The following is a 19,095-nucleotide window of genomic DNA, read 5'->3' as shown; positions in this document are numbered from 1 at the left end:
ATAACTATTGAATCATTACAATAACCCTGTAATTAGTTACTATCATTCACCACAGTACAGATCGTGACACCAACCTTAGGAGAGACGGGAAATGAGCGACGGGAAAAGTCAAACCACACAGCCAGAAAAATGTAGCAAAATCGAGATGAGTCAGTCTGTCTCCAAAGTCCATGCCTTCCTCATCACATTACAGCACATCTGGGTATTATAAGAATTGTGTGCAAACCATTATTTTATGCATTAAGATAGGGTTGATTTCTGGTGTGAAATCAGAGTTAAAAATATTATTAGCATGGAAATAAAATGGTTCTAATTATTACTGAGACAAAAAATTTTCTGATTACAGAAGTAATATAAAGTGGTAGAACAAAGCGGGATCACACAATCTCCATCTAATGAAATGAGTAAAAATTAGTCTAACAGTCAAGCAGCAAATATTCATCTCCTATGATGCAACAGATCCTGGGACTGGGACTGGGACTGGGACCAATAGGTCCTGGGACTATGGAAGTGAAACAAAACAAAGTCCCTGCTCTCATTTCACACCAGCCCCCAATTCAACCAGCAGCAAACAAACACGGGAGAAGAAATAGCCAAATGGAATAAACTAGTTATCCAGAAAAGATCCTGATACGAGGCACAGTCAGACTCCAAACCTTGTCCCCACCTCCCAGAAGTAGTACTCAGCATAAAGGAAGGGATTTATATTTGAAAGGTGACTGGAAGGTTAGTAGGCAGGTCTAATAAGTCCAAGAAAAGGCCTCATGAGTTTAGCTCCTATCTGCCACCATAAGACACCTGCAGAGGTCAGAACTGGCTCATGATTTTTCCAGAGCACTGAAAATGCTTGTATTGGGGTTTTTACTACTTTATTCATTTAACAAATATTTTAAAAACACACAGTACTGGAAAAGAAAAAAAAAAACACAGACTGAATGATAACAAGGCATTAATTCTGGGATCAGAGAGCAGAGGTTTTAGGCTGAGGAGACAGAGAGTGCAAGAACAAATTTGGAGTGTATGATGGTTTGTTTTATGTATCAGCTTGGCTAGGCTATGGTCAGACACTAGTCTAGAGGTTGCAGTGAAGGTATTTGGTAAACATGATTAACTTCTACAATCAGATGACTTTAAGTAAGGGAGATTACTCGAAAATGTGAGTGCATCTCATCCAGTTTTAAGGCCTTAAGAACAAAAACCAGGTTTCCCAGGAAAGGAGAGAAATTTTGCCTCAAGACTGCAGTATTAACTTCTGCTTAAGTGTCCAGCTTGCCCTGTGAATTTCAAACCTGTCAGTTTCACAATTGTATGAGCCAATTCCTTAAAATATATATGGACTGAGTGATTCAGAGAGAGAGAGAGTGATGTTTCTATATCCATATGGACATACACATTCCATCCCACTATCTGCTTCTGAAGAACCCAGCCTGCAAGAATTATTGCCAAGATACAGTATGTCCTATTGATGCTGTTTCTCTGGAGAACATGACTGATACAGAGTTCTGGTTTGAGGAACAGAAAGAAGGCCATTGTTACTGGAGCACAATGAAAGTGGTGGTAGTGGGGATGGCTTGGTGGGAGAGTGACACATGAGGAGGACAGAGAGATGGGGGGTGGCCAGGTTATCTCAGGCCTTGTAGGTTCCACAAAACAGGAGTCCACAGAACAGATGCTGAATGACAGGTTAAGTGAGAAAAGAAATCAAATGTTTATGGTTCTGAAAACTAAATTAAGTTTCTCGCTTATCAGATTGGTAAATATTCCAAAGATTGGCAGCCCCCTGTGTTGGTGAGGCTGTGTGAAAAGGAGCCTCTTAGATATCTCAGGTAGGAGGGAAAGGGGCATAACCCCTATGGAGGAGGGAATGTAAGAATAGCTAACAAGACTGCATATGCATTTGTCACTGTGTCAAGCACTCCCAGCTGAGGGAATTCAGCCTGAAGCTGCACCTACATAAAGATGAAAGACATAAATTATTGGCAGCATTATCTGTAATAGCAAATTATTGGAGGCGACTTAAATGTCTATCCATAGAAGATAAGTTAATAAACTAGAACCTGCACACAGTAGAGTTTTACAAAGCTGTTTTTAAAAAGGAGAATTTCTATATATTGCTACAGAGTGATTTATAATTTTGTTAAGAAAAGCAAGGGGCAAATGAATACTGATAGAAAGCTAAGAAGGAAGAGGAAGTAAAAGACTGTGTGTTCATGCATGCATGTGTCTGTGTGTTTATTTTTGCGAAAAAAAAAAAAAAAAAAGGCCAAAAATTGCAGAAACTCAGATACATATCAGAATTAACCTGGAATTTTTTGAAAAATAAAAATGCCCACGTGTGGCTTTTTTCTCCAGACTCCAGATGTGTTTCTGATGAGCAGCCATGTTTAGAAACAACTGGACTATATGAGGATCTTTTCATTTTATCTAGTTTGTTTCACTTTTTCAATTTCATATTCAGTGACCCCCCCTTTCATTTAGCTGTTTTCCAATTTCTCCATCTCTTCTTTTTTTTAAAATGTTCTTTCTCAAGCCTTTATCAAGTGTAGTAGAAAAACCTTTGTATACATATACGTAGTATGTATAATATAATATATATTTTAGAAAACTTATGAAATTTTGCCTAGCTAAAAAATTTATGACATTTTCATTCCACTTGTTTGACTTAGTATGAAGAGAATGCTAGATTTCTAATTAAAAATTAGATGTGCAAAAAGCAACAAAGGTTTACTGTATAGTCCAGGGAACTATAGTCAGTATCTTATAATAACCTATAATGGAAAATAATCTGAAAAATAATATATGTGCATGTGTATAACTGAATCAGCTTGCTATGCACCTGAAACATTGTAAGTCAACTATACTTCAAAAAAGTATATATTAAGAAAAAAATAAAGCCTTTCTTAAGCCAAAAAAAAAAAAAAGAATTTGAACACAATATGATTTACCATTTGCTTATTTTTTCCTAACCATTGTATCATATGTATTTATATTATGAATAAAAGTACTTTAAACATGAAAACAATGCAGTAACTAAGAAAATGTTTTTTATGTAGTCAAATGGACAGAAATGAGAATAAGACTTCCCTCAGTATAAATTTTTACATGGTTTTAATTTTTACCTTATGTAAATATTTTAAATAATCCCAATCATAAAATTAAAACAATGTGTAAATACTAAAATGTGCCACCCAAGTCCTCTTTCAAGGAAGCTGCCCAGCCTGGGGGGAATGCAGACAGTAGAAGGTCTCCAGCTGTCAGCTCCTTCAGGGTTTGCCTCAGCAGCAGCAGCAGAACAGCCTCCTGCAAAGTCACACCCTTCCTGGGCTGACCACATCCTGTCACTGAGCCAGGCAAGGGCTCAAAGGCCCAGGACTCGCCTCCAGATTGGCTGAGGCTTTGTTTGGCTTGCATCACCGTTTGTCTTCTCCCTTTTGCTGAATCTTGTTCCCTCTCCCTTCTTTTCACAAGTATTGATCTCTAATAAACACCTTGCATCCCAAATTCCCATCTCTATCCTATGTCTCCAGCATTGGCAGGCAGGTTTCCCAAGAATCCAGACTGCTAGAGTTGCAGCCAAGAGCTGGATTATTCACCACCTGGCTGGTCGTGAGGACTGCTTTACTTGTGGCAGGCGGAGCACAGCAGACCCTGGCACGAGGCAATGGTCCCGTCGTTTACTGGTGGCGAGTTGAAAGGGTGTGCCAGTCGAAGGAAGGGCACTATCAAGCGGGTGCTCTGTGTCTACTCTCTGAGGAGCATGCAGGAAGTAGTAGCTCTGATAGGATCTTATGGTTGCCAGGAGGGAAGGGTGGAGGAAAGGGATAGCTAGGGAGTCTGGGATTGACGTGTGCACACTGCAATATTTAATGTGGATAACCAACAAGATCCTACTCTATATCACCGGGAACTCTGTTCAATATTATACCGCAGCCTGGATGGGAGGGGAGTTTGGGGGAGAATGTGTGTCTGTATTTGTGTGTGTGTGTGAGACTCATTCAGTCGTGTCTGACTCTTCGTGAGTCCATTGACTGTAGCCCACCAGGCTCCTCTGTCCACAGAATCCTCCAGGCAGGAATACTGGAGTGGGTTGCCATTTCCTTCTCCAGGGGATCTTCCTGACCCAGAGACTGAACCCATGTCTCTTATGTCTCCACCATTGGCAGGCAGGTTTTTTACCACTAGCACCACCTGGGAAGCCCTCATTTGGGGGAGAATGGATTCATGTATATGTATGGTGGAGTCCCTTTGCTGTCTACCTGAAACTATCACAACATTGTTAATTGGCTATATTCTAATATAAAATAAAAACTTAAAAAAAATAGTAGCTGTGAGGATTGCAGTATTGGGTGGTATTGCTAAGCTCCACTGATGCCCTACAGAAAGTTGAGAGCCAGGTAACAGACAATTAAAAAGAACTCTGGAAGCCAAAAGCTCTCTTTGTTTACATGCAAGTAAGCTCAACTCCTAAAGCAGGAGAGCCAAGAAAGTTGAGGATCAAGATCAGACATTATGGTCTAAGTGGCTGAATTTCAAAGAAATTTAATGTCCAACAATAGTAGTCTATTGCACTAAGGTAAGGCCTCTGATGGGGAAAACTTAGGCAACTCTGGGATGGAGGTATCTGAGCCAATGCTTCCAAAGAGTTAGACTCCTCATACTCCCCTGAAACTTCTGAGTCTGTAGCAATGTCCTGGTCCTCCCTGTTGAAAACTAGTGATGCACCCACACTGGAAGAAGTCTTGGAGTCCTCTCCGCACCAGGCAGAAAGCACCCCTCTCACGATCCGCCCCATCTCCCCACTGCCCTGTTGTTGTTCAGTCGCTCAGTCACGTCCAACTCTTTGTGACCCCGTGGACTGCAGCACGCCAGACTTACCTGACTTTCACCATCTCCCAGAGTTTGCTCAAACTCATGTCCATTGAGTTGGTGATGCCATTCAGCCATCTTGTCCTCTGTCATCCCCTTTTCTCCTCCTGCCTTCAATCCTTCCCAGCATCAGGGTCTTTTCTAATGAGTTGGTTGTTTGCATCACATGGCCAAAGTATTGGAGCTTCAGCTTCAGGATCAGTCCTTGCAATGAGTATTCAGGGTTGATTTCCTTTAGGATGGACTGGATGGATCTCCTTGCAGTCCAAGGGACTCTCAAGAGTCTTCTCCAGCACCACAATTCTAAAGCATGAATTCTTTGGCATTCAGCCTTCTTTATGGTCCAACTCTCACATCCAGACATGTCTACTGGAAAAACCACAGCTTTGACTGTATTGACATTTGTTGGCAAAATAATGTCTTTGCTTTTTTAATATGCTGTCTAAGTTGGTCGTAGCTTTTCTTCCAAGGAGCAAGTGTCTTTTAATTTCATGGCTGCAGTAACCATCAGCAGTGATTTTGGAGCCCAGGAAAATAAAGTCTGACACTGTTTCCCCATTTATTTTCCATGAAGGGATGGGACCAGATGCCATGATCTTAGTTTTTTGAATGTTGAGTTGTAAGTCAGTTTTTTCATTCTCCTCTTTCATCTTCATCAAGAGGCTCTTTAGTTCCTGTGAACTTTCTTCCATAAAGATAGTGTCATCTGCATATCTGAGGTTATTGATATTTCTCCCAGCAATCTTGATTCCAGCTTGTGCTTCATCCAGCCCAGCATTTTGTATGCTGTACTTTACATATAAGTTAAATAAGCAGGGTGACAATGTACAGCCCTGATGGACTCCTTTCACAATTTGGAACCAGTCTGTTGCTCCATGTCTGGTTCTAACTGTTGCTTCTTGACCTGCATACAGGTTCCACAGGAGGCAGGTCAGGTGATCTGGTATTCCCATCTCTTTAAGAATTTTCCACAGTATGTTGTGATCCACACAGTCAAAGGCTTTGGCGTAGTCAAAGTAGAAGTAGATGTTATTTCTGGATTTCTCTTGCTTTTTATATAATCCAACGGATGTTGGCAATTTGATCTCTGGTTCCTCTTCCTTTTCTAAATCCAGCTTGAACACCTGGAAGTTCTCAGTTCACATACTGTTGCAGCCTGGCTTGGAGAATTTTGAGCATTATTTTGCTAGCATGTGAAATGAGAGCAATTGTGTGGTAGTTAGGGTTAAGTCACAAAATAACACAGCTGGGACCAATCTGGGCCTGATCAGAGGGGATAAAAATTATACCTTAAAGGAGCTACTAGACTATGGTAGCAGGTATTAGGAGCTGGGAGATGATTTTTTTTTAAAGATATAACATTAAAAAAATTTTTTTTGAATTTCAGAAATTCTGTTATAATTTTAAAGATATGTACTTACATTTGGGGTAAAATGCTTCCCTTTAAAATAAATGTTATTTTAGTATAGTTCCTTTTCAATGTTGTGTTAATTTCTACTGCACAGCAAAGTGAATCAGCTATAAATATACACATATCCCCTCTTTTTGGATTTCCTTCCCATTTAATTCACACAGAACATTGAATAGAGTCCCCTGTGGTATAGGACAGGTTATTGTTAGTTATCTATTTTATACACAGTGTCAACAGCGTGTACATGTCAATCCCAGTCTCTCCGTTCATCCCATACCCTTCTTCCCCACTTGGTGTCCATGTATTTGTTCCCTATATATGTGTCTTTATTTCTGCCTTGTAAATGAGATTGTCTATACCAATTTTTTTCAGATGTAGAGATGTGCCTGGACCTAGAGATTGTCATACAGAGTGAAGTAAGTCAGAAATCAAACAACAAATATTGTATATTAATGCATATATGTGGAATCTGTGAATATGCATTGACTGGATTCTGAGGGTCCTGATCAAAGGAAATGTTTATTGACTAGGAAGCATTCTACTAAGATGCAGCATTTAATAGTCTTGCAAAGGACCCAGGAGATGGTGTGAACTTGCTTCTGAAATGACTCCTAGAGGCATGGATAAAGCCTGTCAATATGACACTCATATCATGGCCCACACTGAACAGACTTGAAATGCCACAGTTTCCCTGATAGACAGTAGAGGAAGGGATTTGAAAGATTGGGCGAGTGAGCATGTGGATGGATACAGCATGATGATAAGATTTGGCAGATGATTACATTCCCCAGGAAGGCCCAGGGGATGTACCATTTACTAATGCTGTGAGAATAAACTTGGCTCACACAGAAATGAGGATGATAGAATCCCAAAATAACAGAAGGCAGAGGGTGGCACTTAAAAGCCAGAAGCCAAAGGACAACAATTATTGTAATGATGAGCAAGATCAGATTGGAAGCCAAGAGGTCTGATACACAAAAAAGTACAGAGATTGTTAACAGTATACAGTATCCCCAAGGGTAAAGTCGATGGGTAGCTGTCACGGAAGCTGTTTCACTTATATCAGCAGACATGAAGAACAGATGACCAACGGGTGAGATATATGATTCCTTGCACAGTTCTTCACCTGAGTGAGGTTTCAGATGAAAACGTTATTGACTAAAAGTTGGCAGTGGGAGGGAGCCTGTAAAACCATGCCAAATACACATGGTGATAATTTCTTCAGTCCTTCCCTGGAGAGATTTATAGCCATTTGTATAGGTAACTATGCATCAAAGAAAAGGAAATACCCAGACATTCTAGGATTGATGGACCCAGTGTCTAGGTGACATTGTAATCTGGAGTGCTGAAGCATCGTCATGGTCCCCTGTTAATGTGGAAAAATATTAGGATCAGTTAACAGGGTTCTAGTCCAGACGAGGCTTACACTGCATTCTCTGAGTCCCATTGGTCATTTCCCCAGTCCCTGGATTGAGATTGATATACTTGGCAGTTGGCATAACCCTCACATGGCTTCTTGGTCTATGGATTGGGAATAGAGAAGACCATGTGGAAGACCCTACCATCCCTTGCCAAGACATTAGATAAAAAGCACAGTACTGCTTCCCAAAGGCAACAGAAATTAGTGCTGCCTTTAAGACTCTAAATGATGTAGCAGTTATGGTCTCCATTCACTTAATTCACCAGTCTGGCCCCTGCAGAAACCAAATCAATCCTGGAGGATAATTATAAACTACCATGAACTCAACCGACTGATACCCCTGGTCACAGCCACAATGCTGGATGTAGTATCTTTTCTAGAAAAGATGAATATGGCCTCATAGATATAGTATGCAGCCATCAATTTAGTGAATGTTTTCTTCTCTCTCCCAATCAGGAAAGAGGATCACATGGAACTGTTCTACCCCAGATCTCTGTTAGCCCTCTTATTGTCTATCATAATATAGATAGAAGCCTGAATAATAGCCTGAAGAGGTCTGGACCATCCAGATTTTCCACAGAAAAGCACATTATTCCATTATATAGATGGTATTATGTTGATAATACTACATAAATACAAATGGTTGGTGTGCTAGAGGCCTTAGTAAGATCCATGCATTCCAGAGTGTGGATGATAAACCATGGAGTTTCAAGGGCATACTACATCTGGAAAAATGTTTAAAGTTTCAATGGTCAGGGTTGTGTTGCGGTATCCCCTAAAAAAGAAAAGTTAAGGTTTTGCCTTTGGGCCTCCTTCCAGGAAAAGAGAAGTATTGGTAGGTTTGCGTTCTGGAAACAACACTTCTAGCCATAGAAAGAGTGATGAATAGCTGCCAATTTTGAATAAAGTCCAAAGCAAGAAAGGGATCTGCAGCAGATGCGAGTTACTTTCTTTTTTTTTTAATTTACTTTTAATTGAAATATAATTGCTTTACAGTGTTGTGGTAGTTTTTGCTGTATGACCACATGAACCATCTGTAAGTATACATATACAGGTCCAAGTTTCTATGCAAGCAGTTTGACCCCTGGGTCAGGTGCACTCTAGAACCTTTGAAAGTCACAAAGCTGGGTGCCTGCATCTGTAGCAGAAAATTATGTACCTGGCATGCTGCTTGGACCCTATAAAGGTGGAGTATCATGGAGAACCAAGTGACCATACTTCAGGAATTGCCTCTTATGAGAACTTACAAATTCATAAAATTGAGCAGGGTCCAGCAACAGTCTCTCATAAGATGGAAGTGGAATTGCCTCTTATGAGATCTTACAAATTCATAAAATTGAGCAGGTTCCAGCAACAGTCTCTCGTAAGATGGAAGTGGAACTTTCAGCACTATTGAGCGCAATCAGGGCCAGAGGGCACAGAGCAAGCTGCATGTGCAGGTAACCCAGATTATGACACCCACCACTGTTACACCAGTGCCCGTCACTCAAATGAAAGAGGGGAAAAGAAAATCTGATCTCAGTTTATGGATGAGTCAGCTCTATGTGAGGATGCAAGCTGAGATGGAAGACAGCTGCACCATAGCTTCATTCAGAGAAGGTCTTGGCAGTGATGAGAGAAAATTATTTCAGTGAACAGAGGCCTCATGATCAGTGACTTGGCCAAGATGACCAGTGACAAAGAGTTCTGGAGTAGAAGCATGTGGGTGGACATTTGGAAGTGTACACTTGTGGAGGGAATATTTTTATATTATATCTTAATGCACACCAGAGAGCTTCCATTATGAGAGACAACCAAGCAGACGAAATGATTTGGCCAATCAATGCCTACCCATGTACTAGTGTGTTAAGTACAAGTGTCAGTATGATATGTTTATTTCCTGCCACAACCACTGAAATGACCTAGAAGCAATAGCACTCCAGTAGCAATGAGTTCTAGTTCTCAGATCTTGGTTTTTAAAATACCAATATCCATTTAAAAGAAAGCAGGAATCCGCCAACATTTCCTCATTGGAGGAATGGTTGACTCCAAATCTGGGACAGAAAAAATACAAGGTGAGCCTGAAACACTTTCATAAAAGCAGTGAAAAGCGAGAAGTTCACAGGACCATCTTGAAGGAGTTCCCACTGACTAAACTTGGGACAGTTTGAACATCAAATTGAATAATGATGCTAATGAATTATAACACACTGAATAAAATGGCAATCATAATTCCATAGTATTCTTTTTTAAACATGAGAGGGAGAGGAGAGGAAAAAGAGAAAGCTTTTATCTATAAAGGAATACAAACCAACAGATGCAGTGGAAATGCTAAGTAAGAAAATCACCATTTTGCAACCACTGATTGATGTAGGTGAGAATCATTAATGGATGCTAAAACTCAAAATAAAAAGTTATTGGGGAACAGATTATTCACACAATTTTCAAATAGCATGCTGCAGATTACTTATTCATTATAAAGAGGAGGGAAAGATTTGATTTTATAATAGATCTGGTGGACACGAGTGTAACCAAGTCATGAACTGCCTTGTCAATAATGGAGTGGATATTTTTAACTTCTTGTGATGAACAGAGAAGGACACAACATCACCTATGCTATGCTCTTGCCAGAGTGTTTAACCTGAATACAATCATGAGGAAAGTCAGGTAAATCCAGAGTATGAGACAATTTATAGTTAAAACAGGCTTCCCAAAATGTCAATCATTAAAAGCAAAAAAAAGATGGGGGAATCTCTTCTGTATAAAAGATTAAATTCTTCTATATTAAAGAAATGCAGTGCATGACCTTTGATTGGATACTGGGTCAAAAATAAAAAATGAAAGACAATTAGAAGGCACATTTTGGGGATAATGGGAGAAAATTGAGTATTGGACAGTATATTAGGTTAACATAGTGTGTTGGTGTTAAATTTCTTAGGTATGATGATGGTATGGCATTTATGTGACAGAGTATACTTATTCATAGGATATATAAATGCTTTGTGAAGTATTTAGGGATGAAGTGTCCTGAGAGACAAAGAGAGTGTGGCAAAATATTAACAATGGGTAAATTAGGTTGCAAGATAAGAATCATTTTATTTTTACTATTTGTTCAACTTTTTTATTGGTTTGGACTTTCTTCAAAATTAGCAGTTGGGGAGGGTGCAAACTCTTCAAAACATGATACATTCAAACACTTTGCAGAACTGATTTTGTGCTATTGACAAACAATAAAGCAATCTGAAAAAATAAAAGACAACGAGAACAGCATTGTACAATGGAGGCAAGGCTGAAAAACAAATCTTCGAGAAGGAGGAAAAGCTTCCATCAGTCGCAGTAAACGCCAGGGAGAAAGACGGAAATTGACAGGCAGAGGCTGCATATGCGGTGCAATAGCATTTCCTGCAGCTAGAAGGAAATTGGTGCAAGATAAAGATTTGAACAGCACTCCCCCTAAAAATTAAACTGTCCTCCCAGGCAGAGGGTGAAGTTTAGGGAAAGAGGGTGAGGATAATGGAGGGGAAGTGGAAGGAAAAGGCAGCTTGAAGAAGTGTTACGTCACCGTCACTACTGGCATTCTCTGCTCTTCCTACAAGTTCATGCGATTGAGGGAAATGATACACAGACCCACTCAACCACCCAAAGCTTTTGTCCACCCCTGAGAAAGGCGCCAGATCTTGAGGTCACCTTGAGACTTCAAGTTCTCTTGGCTTTTTCTAAACAACTCATTGTTTCAATTATATTGACACCAGAAGATCTAGGATCATGTTTTACTTAAAGCTTCCTTTAAAGAAAGGTCCTTCTTCCATGACCCCTGAAAATAAATTGAGATATAAGCAGTGCATGAACTGGATATTGGAGATAAATTATTGAAAATCCAGTATTTCCTAGGCTGTTATAATTATGGAGTTAAGTTTGGAAACATGCGGTGCTTTCTCCAGATTGGAAGGAAAGTATGACACATTTAACAGCTATATAACTTTCTTTCTGTTGCATAAACATTTCCTCATTATTAACATTTCATTCTCAACAAATCAAAGTGAAGTTAGCAATGTAAAACTCTGTGTTTACCTGCTCTGGGGACAGTAATGTACTCCACTGTAAGATGAGTGATAAAATTCATATTTTTCTTCAATAAGAATAAGCCATCATAAGGCAGGAAAAGATTTCGTAATTAAGGTTTCCAATAGTTGTTCTCGGGATTGGAAAAAAATTTACAACTTTTGTATCACATTTACATGTACTAATTACTGTTTCAGCAAAATGTTTTGTTGCCATCTAGAGGATGTCTGGCTTTTAAAAAAATATAATTTGATTCCAGTCAGAAAAATACATCCATCTGAGTTATTCTTTTTAAATTGATTTTTCTCACTGGAGCATAGAATAGTACTGTGGAGGCTGAAGCTCAGAAGAATAGGACAATCCTAGGATGTTAGGGCTACAAAGCGCCTTGGAGGTCGTTCAGTGCAATCCATATCTGATCCATGAAACCTGTACACATTGTCCTCAATGAGGTCAAGAGCTAAAAATCCATCCAACAAAGATGATATTAGAGCTACTTGTTTTTCAGAGATCTTGAGCAAGAAGCTTTGCAATTCTGCTTTGAAAACATTGAAACTGAGTCTGAAAAAATCATCTCGGTTAACATTAACAAAAATGGCTAAGAAGTCAAATTCTTTTCTTAAAACAATTTGTTTGGTTAGTGTAATAGACTTGCTAGACTACATGAAACAGCCATGAAGTGTTTTTATTAGATGAGCAATGCAGGTCCTATACGTAAGAATGAACTATCCTGTGTCAACTTGTGCATCTGTTGTATTTATTTTCAGGTGCCTGTAGGGCAGAGAGTTGGGCTAATCTTGTTGTTCAGTCTATCAGTAGTGTCCAACTCTTCGCGATCCCATGGACTGCAGCATACCAGCAGGCTAATCTTACTTCTTAGTTTTAAGCACTTTATCAATATCTACCCATATCCTCATATTCTTCTCTTCCTTTAGGTCTCCATTCTAATTAAAGACAATTATAAGGATAATGTTTGTAACTATATTTATCCTTGTAAAATATGTGGTACTAGATGCAGTGCTATTTCGATAAGTATAGCATTGTGCTATAAATCTCATTCTTTACTTTACTCTTTTTATTATTGCAAGGAGAGATAATAAAGCCTTCCTCAGTGATCAATGCAAAGAAATAGAGGAAGACAACAGAATGGGAAAGACTATAGAGGTCTCTTCAAGAAAATTAGAGATACCAAGGGAATATTTCAAGCAAAGATGAGCACAATAAAGGACAGAAATGGTATGGACCTAACAGAAGCAGAAGATATTAAGAAGAGGTGGCAAGAATACACAGAAGAACTGTACAAAAAAGATCTTCACGACCCAGATAATCACAATGGTGTGATCACTCACCTAGAGCCAGACATCCTGGAATGTGAAGTCAAGTGGGCCTTAGAAAGCATCACTATGAACAGACACTACTATGAATATCTTCAAAATTAGCCCTTCAAGAACTTGTAGGAAGATTTTCTCTGGGATATATCAGAATAGGTCACTGGGTCACAGGATATACACATATCTCCTTCCTTTGTCCACGATCAGATCATTTCCAGAATGACTCACATTAGCAGTGCACGATTATTCACCAAAACCTTAGTGACATGCATCTTTATCATTTAAATAGCATGATAGGCTAACATAGTGTATTATTAAAAATTTCCATTTCTCTGGTTACTAATTACTTTGGGACTCTTTGGTATGCTTGTTGGACATTGGGCTTCCTCTTCTGTGAATGCTTCTTCATGTCCTACGCCCATTTTTCTCCCATTATATTCACACTTGAAATTATACCTTCACTTGCTTTTTATGTTCCCTTGTTTTGTTTCTTTTTATCTTAATGACTGTTGGTTTTTGAAATACAGCAAATATCTTTTCTTAGTCACCTGTGTACTAAAGATACCTGTGATATCTTACCCTGAACAAATATTGTTTTCTTTAATTTGGATGTAGTCAGCATCATTTTTTCATCTTATTGTTTGCCTTCAGGATCTTGTTTAGGAAGCCTATCCTCAGCTTTTTTTTTTCCCGTCCATATTTTTTTCCATTAGCTCTGTTGTTTACCTTTAATATACTTATTTATATGAATAAGGTAGGAATACATATATATTTTTATATACTGAACTAGTTATCGCAGTGCTCCTGAAAATAGGCACCTTCTTTTCTCCACTGTTCTGGAGTAAGAATTTCATGTAACAGTTTTTACACACACACACACACTGTTCTGTTCCACAGGCTTATTTATTTGTTCCTGTTCCAGTACCATATTGTTTTTACTAATAAAGCTTTGCTTTAGTCAATACCTAATAAGACATTCCCCTGATCTTTCTGTTTATTAAAATTGATTTAGGTATTTGTTAGCTTCTATTCATCAATATAAAATTTAAAATGAGCTTGTTGAGTTCCTCATACTTGAGCTGCATTTACTAATTCAATTTCATTGAATTTATGTATTAAATATAATTCACACTATTCTAAATTAAAACATTATGAGCATAGCTATCTCTTCACTTACTTAAGTCTTTTATATCCCTTAAAATTTTGTTCATAAGTGTTTATACACTCTTTCACTAATGCCTAGTTCTATTAATAGTTTTGTTAATGGTGTCCCATTTCCTATATTTCTAATTGGAATTGTTTAATGGAAGTATATTATAGTATTTATATACTGTAAAAAAAAACAATACCACTGCTTTTGAGAGGAAACTAAATTTTGTAGTTAAGTTCATGTTTGTAAAGTGAAGACACTTTTAAACCACTGTGTATATATCTGTCTCTTCCCATGGTAAATCCCACACCCAGTTCTAATCTTCATTTCTACTCAGCTCAGATCCCCTAGCTTGCCTTATCACAGCATTTAAAACATGCCCTTTAAAGAAACTAAAGTGATGTGACATATAGCCTTATATTTATATACTTTTAAAGTTTTTTATTCAGATTCTTCTCATCTGACTCAGTTTCACTTCTTAACTCAAAAGACAGGGACTTTCAAAGTGTTTTCAGACCGAAAAGCTCATAACCTGATTTTACTATCTACCAACGTTTGTGTCGGCCACTAGGAAGATGATTAGTTTATGTAAACTTAGATGAATCTTGTCATAAATTGTTGAGTTTTGCAACTACCATTAATTTAGAGAAAAAGTAGCAAGGGGTTGCTTAGGATAGCTGTATGAATGGGGCAATAATTCAATTACATGTTATTGAAGTGGGAGTTTATAAAAGAGAAAATATAATTAGAGTTTAATAAAAGTGTATGTTAGAGAATTACATCTTTGATGTAGAGTAACGAGTAAACAAACTACCATATTTTCTTCTAATGAAAATGCTGACACTGATCTGTGACATTGACATCACTTAGTGTGTCCCATAAAAATTGCCACTGAGAATTATAGCTATTGCTGTAAAGCTTTAGTAATTTTAGAAAAATAATTCAGTGGTAGTGTTCAGTTCAGTTCAGTTCAGTTCAATTGCTCAGTCACGTCCAACTCTTTGCGACCCCATGGACTGCAACACGCCAGGCCTCCTTGTCCATCACCAGCTCCCGGAGTTTACTCAAACTCATGTTCATTGAGTCAGTGATGCTGTCCAACCATCTTGGCCTCTGTCTTCTCCTTCTCCTCCTGCCTTCAATCTTTCCCAACACCAGGGTCTTTGCAAATGAGTCAGTTCTTCACATCACGTGGCCAAAGTATTGGAGTTTCAGCTTCAATATCAGTCCTTCCAATGAACACTCAGGACTTTAGGATGGACTGGTTAGATCTCCTTGCAGTCCAAGGGACTCTCAAGAGTCTTCTCCAACACCACAGTTCAAAAGCATCAATTCCATGTCCAGTTCTAACTGTTGCTTCCTGAACTGCATACAGATTTCTCAAAGGCAAGTCAGGTGGTCTGGTATTCCCATGTCTTTCAGAATTTTCCACAGTTTATTGTGATCCACACAGTCTAAGGCTTTGGTTTAGTCAATAAAGCAGAAATAGATGTTTTTCTGGAACTCTCTTGCTTTTTCAATGATCCAGCAGATGTTGGCAATTTGATCTCTGGTTCCTCTGCCTTTTCTTAAACCAGCTTGAACATCTGGAAGTTCACAGTTCACATATTGTTGAAGCCTGGCTTGGAGAATTTTGAGCATTACTTTGCTAACATGTGAGATGATGACAATTGTGTGGTAGTTTGAGCATTCTTTAGTAGTGTATCCAACATTTAAATTTGATTGGGACAGAAAAACTTGAATTCCAGAGTAATAAAATAGGGTATATATACACTAACTGAAATATGTTTCCTTATGCCATTAATAGAAGAGGGCAACTTTTGCTGTTATTTATCTTTGCTGTTACTCAGAACTTTGTTTTTGCTAAGGAGAAACACTAAAAAACTTAAGTCAAATTTAGAAAATTTAGAATTTTATTTTGCATATTTATTTATTTTTTATTTATTTATTTATTTATTTTTCCATTTATTTTTATTAGTTGGAGGCTAATTACTTTACAACATTGCAGTGGTTTTTGTCATACATTGAAATGAATTAGCCATGGATTTACATGTATTCCCCATCCCGATCCCCCCTCCCACCTCCCTCTCCACCCCATCCCTCTGGGTCTTCCCAGTGCACCAGGCCCGAGCACTTGTCTCATGCATCCAACCTGGGCTGGTGATCTGTTTCACCCTAGATAAACATATTAATTCATCAAAAATAAAATGAGTTCTATAGGTTTTCTGTCTAGATAAGCTCCCCTAAGTTCTCTGACTGTAAAATGTCTATCTTACAAACAATTTCCACCCATAAATTATAGTCACATTTTGCCTACCTCCTTTTGTTCCTGATGAAAGAGTTCATCTTTCAGTTGCAATTGCATTTTTAGTCTATGGAACATATCTCCATTGTGAAATATTAACTTCTCTTGGCTTCCTTGCCATACTGCTTTCTGTGGTTTCCTTCCCACCTTATTGGTCACTTTGTCCCATTTTTCCTGGCTTTTCTTTCTCTACCCCCTGATCAATGCTGGAGATTATTACAGGTCAATCTGGAGCTATCCTTTAATCTCATGCGTTACTTCCTTCCTGGGTATTCCAATGCATTTTCTTGACTTCAGTTACTAACTATGTGCAAATGACTACCAAATGTACATTCCTGGAGGTCACCCTAAAAATGAAAGCACATCAAATAAACTAAAAAATTATATTTGAACTTAAAGACACAAAGAAGTATGAGGGAGCTAAGTTCAGAGAGGGACAAACCCTTGTGAATGAGCAGGAACCTGGGGCTGCTTCCATCCTGGGAGCTATTTGCTGGGTCTTGAGACACAGGAGGGTGAAGAAGCAAGTCTGTTATAGCTAGAACTCTGCTGGGACAAGGAAAAACCAGTCAATTTTTAAAATCTATCTTTAAACTGTTTTATTAAGATAAAATCTATACCATTTTTCCATACAAAATGTATGATTATGATTCATTGTTTTCTTTCTTTTCATGTAATTGTAGGATTATGCAATCATTATCACAGTCTAATTTTAAAACACACTTGTGCCCCCCAAAAGGAACCCCATAACATCAGCAGTGAATCCCCATGCCCCCTCCTCCAGCCTAAGCAACCATAAATCTACTTTGTATATCTATAAATTTGCCTAATCTGGATATCTAATATAAATGGAATTATGCAATATATGGTCTTTTGGGACTGATATTTATCATAACGTTTTCAAGTTTAATCATGCTGGAGCAAGTATCAGCACCTCATTTTTTATTGCTGAATAATATTTCATTTTATTGAGGTAGCACATTTTGTTTATCTACCCATCAGTTAATAATATTTGAGTTTCCCCTTTTGAGTTTCATAAATGATGCTGCCATGAACATCATGTATACATTTTTATGTGAATATATGTTTTCAATTTTAGAATCCACCTCCCAATGCAGGAAGCATAAAAGACCTGGGTTCAATTCCTGGGTTGGGAAGGTCCCCTGGAAGAGGAAATGGCATCCCACTCCAGTACTGTTGCCTGGACATCCCATGGACAGAGGAACTTGGTGGGTTATAATCCATGGGATTGCAAAGACTCTAAACATGTCATTTTGCATTCCTATCAGCAAAATATGAGGGCTCCAATTTCTCACATCTGTTGTTTTGATTATGGCCATCCTAGTTAGTGTGAAAAGGCATCTCATTGTGGTTTTGATTTGCATTTTCTTAATGAGTAATGACATTGAGCATCTTATGTGCTTATTAGCCATTTGTATATCTTCTGGAGGAATAGGTAGTCAAAGAGTTTGCCCATTTAAAAACTGGGTTATTTATATATTTTTTGTTGAGTTATGGTAGTTCTTTATGTATTTTGGATATAAATTCCTTATCAGATATATGATGACAAAATTATTATCCTATTCTGTTTTGGGTTGTCTTTTCACTTATTGATAATACCATTTGTAGAACAAAAGTTTTTAATTCTGATGCACTCCAATTTATATTTTCTTTTGTTTCTTGTGCTTTTGACATCATATCTAAGAAGCCATTGCCTAACTCAAGGTTATGAAGATTTATCTGTTTTCTTCTAACATTTTGTAGGTTTATATTTTATATTCTATATAAATGTGCATACTCCATTTAATTGCCTTTGCTCCTTTGTCAAAGATCAGTTGACTATATTTGTGTGGGCCTACTTTGAGGCTCTCTTTTATGTTCTATTGACCTATGTGTCTAGTCTTTCACTAATATCACACTGTATTGATCTAGTAACTATTGGTGTAATAAAAAGAGAGAACTCTGGTGCAGGCCATATAGCAAGTCGTCCTATAGAAATTCTAAGATTTTTACTCTTTACCACTGTATACGCATTGAACCATTGGTCTGCTGAAAGAATATTAGCATTCATGAACCAATATCAGTGAAAAGATATTAATAAAGCCACAAAAAGTACCTACCTCACTTGTCCTGCCTTTCCAAACTAACTGAGGGCAGCATGTTCATACTACTCCCTGACATATAAAACTGCATAAGGACCATTTGAGGTTTGGCAAATGGATTTCATACATCTGCCTAGTCTCACAGACCTAAATATTTTTTAGTTGTTGTTTGTATGTTTTCATACTGGGCTGGAGCTTTCCCTTGTATGCAGGTCACTGCTTCTTCCATGGCTAAAATTTTGTCAGAAAAGATTATTCCTACCAGGGGAACACCTTCCAAACTTCACAGTGTGTGAGGAGTGTGTTTTACTTTCCAGATACTTCTGACAAGTCTTTGCTGTTTGGCTGGTTTTATAACACTTTCATTGTATTTACCATACCCAATCCTGAGGGTTAGTCTAACATACAAATGGCATTATTAAAAAGACACAATTGGCATAATTTGTAGAGACCCTCCAAATACCCTTGC

The sequence above is a fragment of the Odocoileus virginianus genome, chromosome 12, assembly GCF_023699985.2.
Source record: "Odocoileus virginianus isolate 20LAN1187 ecotype Illinois chromosome 12, Ovbor_1.2, whole genome shotgun sequence".
Lineage (NCBI taxonomy): Eukaryota > Metazoa > Chordata > Mammalia > Artiodactyla > Cervidae > Odocoileus > Odocoileus virginianus.
Note: the sequence above shows the minus strand (reverse complement) of the source record.